This window comes from Canis lupus, chromosome 36 (genome assembly GCF_003254725.2).
Source record: "Canis lupus dingo isolate Sandy chromosome 36, ASM325472v2, whole genome shotgun sequence".
Lineage (NCBI taxonomy): Eukaryota > Metazoa > Chordata > Mammalia > Carnivora > Canidae > Canis > Canis lupus.
Window position 1 is genome coordinate 5,424,657 of NC_064278.1, and position 14,675 is coordinate 5,439,331.

A 14,675-nucleotide genomic window follows, 5' to 3' on the forward strand; every position below is an offset into this window, starting at 1 on the left:
CGAAGTGTAAACACACATGTACAACATTGTAAGAACATTAAATACCTTTTTGAATGAATGAATCAATAAATAAATGAATGTAATCTAGTGTGGCTAGTATAAAAAGCATATGTAGAAGATAGCGGAAGATAGGGATGCCTGGGTGGCTCAGGAGTTGAGCATCTGCGTTTAGCTCAGGGAGTGATCCCAGAGTCCCAGGATCAAGTCCCACATCAGGTTCCCTTCAGGGAGGCTGCTTCTCCCTCTATATCTCTGCCTCTCTCTCTGTGTGTGTCTCTCATGAAGAGATAAATAAAATCTTAAAAAAAAAGAAGAAGAAAATAGTAGAAGATATGGCTGAAAAGGTATTTAGGACCATATTGAAGACAACAATAAATACCATATTAAGTATTCAAATATAACACTGTGAATGATGGTAAACTACCTGCATTAGAAATACTGATCTAACAGGGTACCTGGCTGGCTCAGTTGGTGGAGCATGTGACTCATGATCTCAAGGTTGTGAGTTCAAGCACCACACTGGGCATAGACATTACTTAAAAATAAAAATCTTTAAAAGAAAAGAAAAGAAAGAAATATTGGCCTCGTAGGATGGACTGGAGCAGAAAAGAGTTCCAATAGGGATACTACAATATTCAATTCAGTCTGTTGCAATAGTTTAGTCCAAGACATAAGTGACTAATAAAGCTGTGGCAGTAGAATCAAATACAAAGATGAATATGAAAGATCAGAAGAATCTTTTTTTTTTTTTTTTTTTTACTTTACTTTAGGTGGTCAAAGTAGAGCAAGAAATAAATTATATTATAAAAGTAAAATCTTTTGGACTTTATAGCAAGTTCTATATAGCGGGAGTGGGAAGGCAAAAGTTAAGGAAATCCCAAAGGCTGGCAAAAATGTAGAGTAGGAAATCTCTTTTGCACTGCTGGTATAAACTGGTATGATCCTATAGAAAAAATTAAGCAATACACAGTAAATCAGAGCTGTATATAATCTATAACACAGCAGTTCCACTTCTACATATATAACCCAGAAAAATTCTCATATATATGGGTAAGGAGACATATACAAAAATGTAAGTTGCATTGCTATTTTTATAATGAAACATTGGAAAATGAATAAATTAAAAGATTGTGGAATGTTTACATAATAAAATAGCACACAGTAGTTAAATGACCTAAAGCTACACATATTAACACAGATATAGATCTTTAATATATAAACACAACAACTTGAGGGAAGGAAAGGTTTTGTTTATTTACTTCTATTTATAATTTTATTTACAACAAGACAATCCTAAATAAACCGGTTAAGAAAGGAGAAGATGGATACGTCTTATGAATATCAATGAAACAAGTCTTTAGAGGACAAAGAAAAGGAAAAAAGTGAAAAAAAAAAACATGAATAAACTCTTAGGTTTAATGTGGAGGTGAAAAAGATTTTTGTTTTTACTAGGACATTTATTTTATAACTGGAAGTTTGTACCTTTTGACCACCTTCACCCATTTTGCCCACCCCCACCTCTGGCAAATACCAATTTGCTTTGTATCTATAAATTCAATTTGTGTGTGTGTGTGTGTGTGTGTGTGTGTGTGTGTGTGTGTTGAGGTTTTGTTACTTGTCTTTTGTTTTAGATTCCATATATAAATGAGATCATATGATATGGGTTTTTCTGTCTCACTTATTTCACTTAACACAATGCACTCAGGGTCTATCTCTGTTGTTACAAATGGCAGGCTAGCCTTCTTTTTATGTCTGGATAATATTCCATTTTATATAAATACTATATTTTCTTTACCCATTCATCAATTAATGGACAGTTGGGTTATTTCCATGTCTTGGCTATTGTAAATGCTGCTGCAATGAACATGAGGTTGTGAGGTAAAGCTTTCTCAGAGATGGGTGGAAAAGTAAAAGAAGAAACAGAATATTTTTAACTTTTAATTTTGAAATAACTATATATTATATAAGGTTGCAAAAACAGTACAGTGAGGTCTCATTTATTCCTTACCCAGTCTCTACCAATGGTTATAATTTATGTAACTGTAGTGAAGTATCAAAACCAGGAAACTAACTACAATGTATATATACAGTTCCATCATCTTATATGCGTAGATTCATGTAAGCAACACTGCAGTCAAGATACAGAGCTATTCTATCACCACAAAGATCTCTCTCATGCCACTCCTTTACAGTCACACCCAAACTCCTATCCTCCCCAATCCCTAAAACCTGGTAACAACTAATCTGTTCTTGATCTCTATAATTTTGTCTTTTTTTTTTTAAGATCATTTTATTTATTTGCTCATGAGAGAGACACAGAGAGAGAGAGAGAGAGAGAGAGAGAGAGAGAGGCAGAGACACAGGCAGAGGGAGAAGCAGGCTCCATGCTGGGAGCCCCATGTGGGACTTGATCCCGGGACTCCAGGATCATGCCCTGGGCCAAAGGCAGGCACTAAACCACTGAGCCACCCAGGGATCCCCTACTTTTGTCTTTAAATAAATGAAATCATAGTGAATTTTGAGATTGGCTTTTTTCCCTCAACCTAATGCCCTTGAGATCTATCCAACTGTTACATATATCAATAACTGAAACCTTTTTATTGCTGAGTAGCATTGCACAAAAAGGTCACACCATCCTGTATTTAGCCATTCACCCACTACAAGACATTTTGGTTATTTCCAAATTTGGCTGTTACAAATAAAGCTGCTATGGACAAATATGTACATTTTGCTAGGATGGATGCTCAGGAGTGTGGGGTTTGGTCATATAGAAAGGGTATGTTTAGTTTGGGTTTTTTTTTTGAGAAACTGCCAAACTCTTTCCCAGAGTAGTTGTACCATTTTATATTCCCAAAAGAAAAGTATAAAAATCCCATTTCTCCACATACTTGCCAGCATTTGATATATGTCATTATCTTTTATTTTGGGTATTCTGATGCATGAGTAGCAATAGCTCATTTTTGCATTTCCCTGATGGCTAGTGACATGGAACATCTTTACATATACTCAACTGATATTTAAACATTCTCTCTCTTTTTTTAAAAGATTTTATTTATTTATTCATGAGAGATACAGAGAGAGGCAGAGACATATGCAGAAGGAAAAATAGGCTCCCCGTGGTGAGCCTGATGGGACTCGATCTCAGGACCCCATGATCACAACCTGAGCAGAAGGCAGATACTCAACCACTGAGACACCCAGGCATCCCTATATATTCTCTTTGGTGAAATGTTCTTTCATCTCTCTTGCCCATTTTCTAATTGGACTGTTGGCATTTTTTTAGTTTGAGAGTTTTTTTTACCCGAGATATAAGTGCTTTGTCAGATATAAGGTTTTCAAATATTTTCTCCTACTAGGTAGCTTGTATTTTCATCATCTTCATGGAGTCTTTTGCAAAATGAAAGGTTTTAATTTTTATAAAGCCCAATTTACTGATCTGCACTGATATTTTCTTTCACGGATTATGCTTTTTGTGTCATGTATAAGAACTCTTTCAAGTTTGGTCCCACAGATTTTCCCTTATGTTTCCTTCTAAAAGTTTTATATATTTAATTTTACAATCCAAACCAATTTTAAGCTAGAGAAAGGAGAAATTGATAAATCTATTTATCAGAAGGTCTTCAACTATTTAGTAGAGTTAATTTCAATATTTATTTGGTATCCACTTAAAGTATAAGCACCTAAGATAGATACAAGGCATAGAATCGAGAGAGTGGATAAAACACAGATTTTTATTTTATTCTTTTAAGTGCTTGGACAGAATTATACATCAGTGCACCTGATTTAGCCAGGAAGAACTTAAGAGTATTATTAGGTGGAAGGAGGAAAAAGAGTATTCTTGGGGAAAATAACATCTGTTCTAAACCTTTAAAAGTAGAAAAATTAGGCTACTCACAGAAGGGAGGTTGTGCCAGGAAGAGATAATAGACTGAACAAAAAGGCAAAAGAATATATACTTACTGTGTGCTTAAGGAAATATACATGGCCTTATAGTTAGAAAGTCCTAAGTGTGGGGAGATTTAGGACAAATTTTGGGTGTAGGCAAGAGACAGATTATGGAACATTTCACATGCCATGCAAATGAAATTAAATTTTCTTCTGTGTGAAAAAAAATTATTCTGTGATGGGAAGCTAGTAAATTATTTTAAGTAGGTGAATAATCTAGTTAGATTTGTGATGTCAATTAAATTGTCACTGAGAGGATGATGAATTTGGACACAGCAAGACTAGGGGCAGAGCCACCAGTTGGGAGGCTACAGTGACAGCCCAAGTAAGGCATGATGCAAACCTACATAAAGATTTAGGCATTATGAATAGAAAAGAAAGGATGGATTTGAGAAATATTTAAAGAAAAAAAAAGACATGTAGTCTTAACTGAAAAAGCAGGCAGGGAAAGGTGTTGGCTTAAAGTGAATAGAGAAGCTATGAAATAGCACTTGAAGAAAATCCTTTTATTAATCTTTAGTTAACCTATAGTATTGGATAACACAGTATTTACCACAGTAAAGAAAAACACTAGTCCCATAAGAGGCTCTTTCAAGGAAGAGTCGAGCAAGTTAGAGATTCACAAAACTTAATTAGCACATTAAAAGATACACACAACAGTTGTTGTTAAACAAATTTTGTCATTTTGTTTAACATTAACCCTATATTTCCTAAACTTATCTGACCATGGGATTTTTTTTTTTCATGCAATACTCACTCCATGCAACCAATGCTCTAATGAGACTACTTTGGGGACTACCAGTTTAGCAACAATGTGGGCTTTGGTTAAGCTTAGAACATAATTTTTTTTTTTTTAAATCTTGTCTTAAAAGAAAAGAACTAAGTCTTAAATGTAAGTTTATGTGAATTTCTACAACTTCATTTACTACGACTCTCCATTGCTCATACCACTTCAGTCATCATGGTTTCCTTATTTTTCTTCAAATATGCCAAGCATAGTCTTCCTCAATGTCTTTGCATTTACTGCCTTCCTTGGGATAGTCCTCACTCAGATATACACAAGACTTGCTCTTCCCATTTTCTTAAGTTCTCTGTTAAAATGTCATTTTATTAAACAGACCTTCACTGACCACTCTGTAACAAATACTAATTCCACAACCCTTGCACTCATAACCCTTAATTTGCTTTATTTCTCTTCAGTGTTCATTGCCATCTAACATATTAAGATTTTATTTATTTCTTCATGAGAAATACACACAGAGAGAGGCAGAGACACAGGCAGAGGGAGAAGCAGGCTCCATGCAGGGAGCCTGATGTGGGACTTCTGGGATTCCAGGATCATGCCCTGAGCCAAAGGCAGGCAAACACTGAGCCATCCAGGTGTCCCGCCATCTAACATATTAAATATCAATTTATTAAGTATTCTCCCTTTTGCTCACAGGCTGTAAGCCCCATGAGTGCAAAGTCTGTTTTGTTAGTGAACAAAACTTGTATATACTAAGCTCAATTAGTTGTTCAATAATTTAATAACCATCACTTCTATCTGATGTTATTTACTTCATATTCAGGTAAATAAAGGGGGGCACCTGCCTGGCTCAGTCAGTAGAGCATGTGACTCGATATCAAGGTTGTGAGTTCAAGCCCCATGTTATTTTTAAAAAATTGTAATAGTAGGGGCACCTGGGTGGCTCAGTGGGTTAAGTGTCTGCCTTCAGCTCTGGTCATGATCTCAGGCTCCTGGGATCCAGCCCCACCTCAGGCCTCGCACTCAGTGGGGAGTCTGCTTCTCCTTCTCCCTCAGCCGCCCTCCACTGCTCGTGCTTGCTCTCTTTCTTGAATAAATAAAATATTTTAAAAATAGTAATAAATAAAATAATAAAGTAGGTAATTGATGAAATAGCTACATATCAACATAACCATTAAAGGAATAGTATTCTCCTTTATGATGTTAACAATTAATATTTATCATGCCCATATTCTATCTATTAAGGTCTGACCAGTTTTATCCAAATAAAACTTACAAACAAACAAAATCAAAAACTTACTCCAAGATTCTGGAAGGTTTCAGCACTAACCTTTCAAATTTTTCTCCTAATCAATAAAATTGATAAAATTGTAAAATTGCTGGATAATTTTATCTTTAGAAAATGCACAGGAATTACTGTTAAATTTCTCTTGAACTATGTTTCTTTAGATACTGGCTTACAAAAAGACTACAACTAGAAGCGCTGAATGTAGTAACCTTGACCCTCTAAAGCAAAGGATCCTTTTCTTCTGTGATGTACAGGGATTCCTTCCTATAACCTTAGCAATTGTCAAATGCATTAGTAGGTTTAGGTGTGTAATGCTTCCACTTCCAATTTGAATCATGTTACACCTTATTTAACAGAAGTCAGCTGGTCAACCGAACATACTCTATGTGAAAATATACTCTCATGATGGAGACATATTCCACTAAAAACGAGAAGAAATTCTCACAGACACATGCAACAATTTTTCAAAATATCTCACTATAAAACCCTTCAAATAGTTGAATATTTAATATAATATATTCTAATATGAAATGCAACATTTCTAAATAAATAGACTTTTAAAAATACTCAAATAAGTCAACACAAAATATATACTTAAATTGGTTCTGATTTAAACAAAATATTATTTAAATATGTTTTTATTAAGGACTAAGAAGAAAGTTCATGCATATATAACTTTATAACTCAGGCATAAACTCTCCATTCAACAAAAATTTTTCTAAACTGTAATCTAATGGTAACAGACTAAAATAACTTGAATTCTTTTCAATAAAAATATGTGCAATTGAATATTAAATAAAAGTCTCTAAAATTATCTACCCTTATGCAGCTGTTATAAGTAGGTATGTGTTGTGGTGTTCTAAGTTTTATTCAAAGAGAATAGTTTCCTTTACCTTTATAACTAAATGTATTTTATATGTGTAACAAGAAATAATCTAACAGTTACCTAGTGTTTTTCAGGAACTAATTTGTTTACCTTGGTTAAAATCACAGTCTCTGAGACTCGGTTGCTTAATCTGTAAAATGAGAGTTTGCCTAGGATTTCTAATATACTTCCTAGCTTTAGTATTCTCTGATTCTATAAAATTAATTTTTCCCAGTTAAACTCTATTGTTTTCACTCTTGTAAAATAACTGAGAAATATTTTTGATACAAGAAATCCATGTTTCCTTAAAAGCTTACTTCTTTAAAAACCAGATAATAAAACATATTTATGTCTCTCTATAATTAAACACCGCAATTTGTACTGAAATATGATAAGTACTGTTTATCTACTTTGGGTGAATAAAAGCTGAGGACAATTTATTAGAGCATAAGAAAGACTCCCGAATACTAGAAGGTCACAGCCTGTGTGCTGAGCTGCTAGCAAAACATCTATGATGCTCCAAAGCTGCCATTTTTCTTCCTTGACAAAGACTCCATCTGCCACTGAGCCATTTACAGCCTCCAAGTCAGAATATCAATGATTTCCAACCATTCTGCAAGCCTGCTTTCACCTTGATATCACCTCTGTAAGCCATCTAAAGCAAATGATACATATATCCCCAACTATAAGCATGAAGCCCATGCTTTATTCACATGATAGGTATTTAAGCTTCCCACTAATGTACCATTTTATTTATGCTGAGTTGAAAAGAATTTTAAAGTATATATATCTGCTGTAATTCTTGTTGCTTTACTTACATGCATTAAATCAAATATATTCATAAAACTTTAAAACTGAAAAGACTGTACTACGTAGTGTTCAGTAATGGCTCAGTAACTAAGACAACAAAACAACATATTTATTACCCTTAATACAATTTGCTAGAAAATTACTTCGTATAAAACAGTTTCTTAGAAATTGGAAACATTAAAGCAATGAAGAAATGTTGATAAAATTTCTAGTTTTGTACTTAAATCAATGTTCTTAATATTATAAAAAGTGAAACCCATCTACCTAGCAATAAAAGAGAGGCAGAGAATTTTTCAATTATATCTTGTTTTTTTCCTACAATTTTTTGTTTGTTAAACATATCAGAAATAGATGCAAACTTCCAAGTACTATGAAAAACTCTACTTCCATTTTTAAATAAAAGCAATATAATCCTTGGTCATTAATATTCATAAAAATGGAAATAATAACCTTATTTAAAATATTAATTTTATCTGAAAGTAATTCTCCATAAAATAAAGATTCAGTTACGGCCTATTATATGCAAAACATTAAGGGGACTACAAAAAGGTTTAAAACAAGATTCTTGGCCTCAAGTAGAGAAAATTACACATGAACTCATGAAAAAGTACCTAAAAAGACAAGGCACTTTATAGTTGCAGGAAGACTGTTACACAGGAAGGAATTCTGGATTACAGGTTAGGAGACTGAAGTCTAATTATATCTACTCTGAACCCTCCAAATGCTTATGTTAGCCATTTAAATTTAACTCTAGGAAAATTTTTTACTCAACTATAAAGGGAGGTGACTAGAATAGGTGACATCTAAAGTCTCTTCTTGCTGTATCACTTTATTACACGATACCATGAGTCTAGATGTCTGATGATTACAGAAACTAACTGACCCTAGATTTTAAGTGCCACCTCATTCAGGTAGATATGGCCTGTATTAAAAAGGAAACAAGTTTTGGGTTTGGTCTTAAAGGTAGTTCAACATTTGAATATATACGCAGAGGTAGAAAAAGAATCTTCCCCCCAAAAGGAATAGCATAAATAAAGGCGTGGAAAAAGAAATCGTGACTTCATAAATTACTGTGGCAATGTTGTCCACAATGTGTGAGAAGAGGAGACATGATACTAGAGACCGAGAAACTAGAGAAACATCTAAACGTGATCTACTAGGTTGATGGTGGGAATGAAAGGAAAACAAAGAAGGCAAAAGGATGCAAAGGATGCAAAAGATAATGAAGCCAGAGTACAGACACTTTTAAGTTTTGATCTAGAGCCAGAGGAAGGAGAGCGACCCAACATGATACCAGGATTCATATACTGATGTGGGAAATGGTGATACTATTAACAGAAAGAGGCTTGAAATGTGATCCTCTTTCTAAAATAACATGAAAAAAATAGAATACATTAAAAAGAAATAAAGCCATCTAATTTAAAGAAAAAGAACACTGAACTGGGAATTCAACACCAATGCTGGACTCTGCCATGAAGTGGCTGTATAACATAGAGTCAGTAGCTCTAAGGTTTGGTTTTGGAAAATGAAAGTACTAGACTTAACATGATTTTGAGATTCTTTTTAGTTTTATATACATAGCATGCATCTTAATTTCTGAACTGGAACTTGTAGAGGCAAGCAATCTTTTGAAATAATCTTAATCCTGACTGATAGAAGATTTAATATTTTTGTACATATGAAAGTTAAGAAATACAAAGTACTGCATCCAAAAATAATACGTATGGTTATTTTTACCTAACAAGTACAATCTCAAACACAACCGCTGCAAAACTAAAGGCAGAAGAAGCAATTTCAGAATTAACCCTCCATTTCTGATCCTGCATTAATCATTAGCTAATTCATTAAATACCTATTATTAGGAACTAAGGGAAAGGCAAAAGAAGATACGGTTTCCATGTTTAAACATACAATAACTTTATTAGTGAGATAAAATGAACATACATGAAATAATAAAAAATTGCCTTTTGATGTAGACTAATCCACATATCAAAAAATTCATTCCTTAACATCAATTCATATTTGATAATACACTGAAGCATAAACTGAAAATGTAATGGATTTGAAATTTGGTTAAAGGAGAAAATATTTTTAGAGTGTTTCCTTTAACAAGAGAGGCCATAATCAATTAAAAATTTTATTCATATTTCATAGTTATTTTTGCAAATGATTATTTTTAATTTTAAGAAAAACTTTATATTTATTATGATGTCATGATTCAAAATATATGGAGGATTTACAAAGTGTGTTCCTAAAAGGACATGTCAAACAAAAAAAAGAAGACAAGTTTTTCTTTAAACATTAAATTACAATCTAAGTCATATTCTAAAATGCCTAAACTAATTTTAAAATTAACAATTTTAATTTTTTCAGGAAAGCAGTTAAATCTAACAAATATACAAAAGAGGGAAGTTAACTTTTAGTAACTTGACTCATTTCTTCCATTAAGTAAATAACTAAACCTCATTATTAAAGCTTATTATTCCTTTTTTTTTTTAAAGTTTCATTTATTCAAGTAATCTCTACACCCAACGTAGGACTCGAAATCACAACCTCAGGATCCAGAGTCCCATGCTCCTCCAATTGAGCTGGACACGGCACCCCAGAGCTTATTACTCTTAATTCTCAAAACTTACCATTATAGTCAACTGAAGATATAATTGGCAGGTACTGCACATATTAGAATATGATAAATTTTTATTCTTTGGGAAAATACTTCCTTGTTCTCACAGACTTTGATTTCCAAAATGACTTCTCTAAAAATACACCTTTATTTTACTTGAAGAGTATGGAGACTAAAAATAAACTTTCTTTTAATTTACCTAATAAGTCCAATATTCGGTATGCAAAAATGACCACCATACAATGCTTAAAATAAGACAAAGAAAACTGGGTTAAGAATAGAGTGATTCCTATAAAAATGCAAGTATAACTTCAGATAATAATGAACCTAGTTCTCTTCAAAGATATGAACACTGTTTTCATTATTAACATTTAACTAAAATAAATCAATTCTTTTTCCACCTCTCCAAGTAAAACTCATAGTAAGAAGCAGCCAAGAATTATTGCAATTGTCCAATAGATTCTTTAGTAAAGGCTGATCATACCTTTGTAGCAAAGGTATAAATGAGTTACTGCTGCTATAGTGATTTGACAATGCTTTGGCCCCAAGCTTCATATATTAAATAGCACTGTAGAAAAGAACAACTAATATAAAGTAACTGGCTCACAGTGTAGGCAAAATCATATATAGATTTGTTGACCACATGAACAAATAACTACACATACACATTAAAAATATACTGGATCCAAAAAAATATATACTGGATCCAACAAGTACTTACTATAAACGAGTCTGAGGGTTTAAGTTCTAACACTGTGAACAGACATATGTGAATAAAGCAGTTTTGTCCACAAAGAGCTTACAACTTAACTGAATACAATAAGTTGAAACCTCTCAAGGAGTTTCAGAAATTGTTTCAAATTGTTTGTATTTTTAAATGAGGTGATAGCATGTTTAAATATCTTTTTATAATAAAAATAAAATAACAAAAATCAATTAACAATAGAATAAATACAATAAGTAATATGACAACATAAAATAATAATAAAATAACATAATGTAGTAAGCAAAAACGAATAGGCTGAAAAACTCATATGTATATCATGTGTGGTAGTAAGTGACAATCAGATGAGTGCTTATGATATGCAATCCCTATATTACCCAGCTGAACACTGATATAGTTGCTATGACGGTTCTGATGCTTTTTTTTTTTTTTTAACCTTCTTTTGTTAAAGAACAGAAGCATGATGTGTATTAGTAGGGAAATGAGCCAATGAGGACATAAAGTGATAATTTAGCAAAAAAATATATCATATAACCCCACTTACATTAGGTATTTGGAGTAGTCAAATTCACAAAAACAGCAAGCAGAATGGTGGTAGCCAAGGAATGGAGGAAGAAGGGAAATGGAAACTTGTTTAATGGGTATAGAGTTTCAGTTCTGCAAAATGAAAAAGTTCTGGAAACTGGTTGCACAATGTGAATATATTTAACATTACTGAACTGTACAATTAGAAATGTTAGCATGGCAAATTCCACGTTTAAAAAAATGCCTTTAGGTGCTTATGCAGAGATGCCTGGCCTTGGAAGTTGATAAACTATGTCTTGGGTGACTGGGTGGTTCATTTGGTTAAGTGGCTGCCTTAGGCTTATATTGGGATCCCAGGGTCCTGGGATTAAGCTCCCTGCTCAGCAGGGAATCTGTTTTCCCTCTCCCTCTGCCCCTCTGCCAGTTTGTGCTCTCTTGTATGTGCACTCTCTCAAATAAATAAATAAAATCTTTTTTAAAAAAGTATGTTTTATGTAATTAAAACTATAATAAAATTGTGTCCCTTGCAAAATAGAAAAAAAGCATCTCTTTATATATTAAAAAATTATCAAAGATTATTTAAAGGAGGATATTATATTTTTTAACGTACCAATCAAATATATAAAATTTTTACTGAAAATTAACTTACTAAATGTTATACAAAAATTGGTTAGAGATTATATTTCCTAAAGAGCTCCATATGATTATACATTACTAGAAAAAAGATTATACATTACTAGAAAAAAGGTTTAGGATTTAAAAAAATATATAAGCAAACAAATTACAAACAACAACTAGATGCAACAATATAAAGTGTAATAAGGGCAGCCCAGGTGGCTCAGGGGTTTAGCGCCGCCTTCAGCCTAGGGCGTGATCCTGGAGACCCAGGATCGAGTCCCACGTCGGGCTCCCTGCATGGAGCCTGCTTCTCCCTCTGCCTGTGTCTCTGCCTCTCTCTCTCTCTCTCAATGTCTCTCATGAATAAATAAATAAAATCTTAAAAAAAAAAAAAAGAAATGTAACATTTTAAAGTTAGCACAGTGAAAGAACTGATGTTTTACTCAATTTGGGAATGTAAGAAAAAGCTTACTGGAGAAGGCAATTAAATTTTAAGAATAAATAGATAGTTTAACATAAGAAAGTCAACTGATATATTACATTAGTAGAATGAAGGGGGGGAATCACATTAGTATCTCAACTGACACAGAAGTAATATTTGACCAAATCCACCACTCTTTCATAATAAAAAAAATTCAGAAAACTAAAAATATAGGGGAACTTCCTCAACATGAAAGTGGAATTCTGAAAAACCCACAGCCAACATCAAACTAAATGGTGAAAGACTAAAAACTTTCCTCCTAAGTGCAGGAAGAAGACAAGAAGAACTGCTTTCACCACTGGTAGTTCTAGCCAGAGAAATTAGGTAAGGAAAGGAAAAAAAAGAAAAGAAAAGGAGAAAAAGAGGTGGAGAGAGAGAGAGAAAAAAGAAAATGAAAGAGAAAGAAAAAGAGAGGGACACAGGGAGGGAGGGAGAGTGAGGGAGGAGGAGGGAAAGACGAAGAAAGGAAGGAAGGGACATCCAAATTGGAAAGTAAAACTATCTCCATTTGCAGATGACATGATCCAAAAGATAGAAAATTCCAAAGATCAAAAAGAAAAAAAAGAAAGGAAAAAAAAAAAAAGCCCTGACTAGCACTAATAAACAAATTCAGCAAAGCTGCAGAGTACAAGATGAACATACATGCACACACACACACACAAAATCAGCTGTGTTCTATACACCAACAATGAACAATCCAAAAAAAGGAAATTAAGAAAACAATTTCACTTACAATAGCATCTAAGAGAACAAAATACCAATGAATAAACTAAACCAAGGAGGTGAAAGACCTATACACTGAAAACTACAAAGCACTGCTAAAAAACATTAAATATGACCTCAATAAATGTTACAACATCCAACGCTCTTGAATTTTAAGACTTAGTAGTTTTAAGATGGTAACACTACCCAAAGTGGTGTACAGATTCACTCAAAATTCCAACACCTTGGGACGCCTAGGTGCCTCAGCGGTTGAGCATCTTTTGGCTCAGAGTGTGATCCCGGAGTCCCAGGATCGAGTCCCACATCAGGCTTCCTGCATGCAACGTTCTTCTCCCTCTGCCTATGTCTCTGCTTCTCTCTCTCTTTCTCTCTCTCTCTGTGTCTCTCATGAATATATAAATAAAATCTTAAAAAAAAATTCCAACAGCTTTTTTTTTACAGAAATAGAAAATCCTCAAATTTATGTGGAATTACCAGTGGCCCCGAATAAACAAAATAATATTTAAAAAGAAGAACACAGTTAGAGGACTCAGGCTTCCCAATTTCAAAACTTACTACAAAGCTACAGCAATCAAGACTGTGTGGCACTGGTGTGAGAGCAAACATACAGACCCACTGGCCCAGAATTAATAGCACAGAAATTAAACATACACATCCATGGCCAACTGAGTTTTGACAAGAACACCAACACCATTCATTCAGTGGGAGAAAGAAGAGTTTCTTCAACAAATGGTTCTGGGGAAATTGGATATCTATATGCAAAAGAATTAAGTTGGACCCCTACCTTGTAATGTATCTGAAAATTAATTCAAAATGCATTGGGGTAGGCAGCCCCGGTGTCGCAGCGATTTAGCACTGACTGCAGCCTGGGGTGTGATCCTGGAGACCCGGGTTCGAGTCCCACGGCGGGCTTCCTGTAGGGGGCCTGCTTCTCCCTCTGCCTGTGTCTCTGCCTGTGTCTCTGCCTCTCTCTCTCTCTCTGTGTGTGTCTCTATGAATAAATAAACAAAATCTTTAAAAAAAAAAATGCATTGGGGCACCTGGCCGGCTCAGTCGATAGAGCATGAGACTCTTGATCTCAGAGTTGTGAGTTTGAGCCCCATGCTGGGTGTAGAGATTCCTCAAAAATAAAATCTTGAAAAAATGTATCAAAATCTAAACATAAATGAATTAATAGAACTCTTAGAAGAAATATAGTGCTAAATCTTCATGACCTTGGATTTGGCAATGGATTCTTAAATATGATACCAAAAGCACAAGCAACAAAGAAAAAAATAGATCAACTGGATTTCAAAGGATTAAAATTTGGGAGAATCAAAAGTATTATT

The 14,675-nt window shown here is 33.8% G+C and overlaps 1 protein-coding gene across 7 annotated transcripts in view; it reads right to left on the reverse strand.

Annotated features, from left to right (window-relative positions):
* BAZ2B (bromodomain adjacent to zinc finger domain 2B) overlaps positions 1 to 14,675 on the reverse strand; it is a 293,071-nt gene that overhangs the window by 184,662 nt on the left and 93,734 nt on the right. Inside the window, exon 1 of one of the 7 annotated variants that reach the window (XM_035696610.2) lies at positions 11,545 to 11,632. The exons of the other annotated variants lie outside the window; for them this stretch is intronic. The gene's annotated coding sequence lies outside the window, so the exon portion shown is untranslated. Of the gene's footprint in view, positions 1 to 11,544; positions 11,633 to 14,675 lie in introns of those variants that run through there. 7 annotated transcript variants of the gene reach the window in all.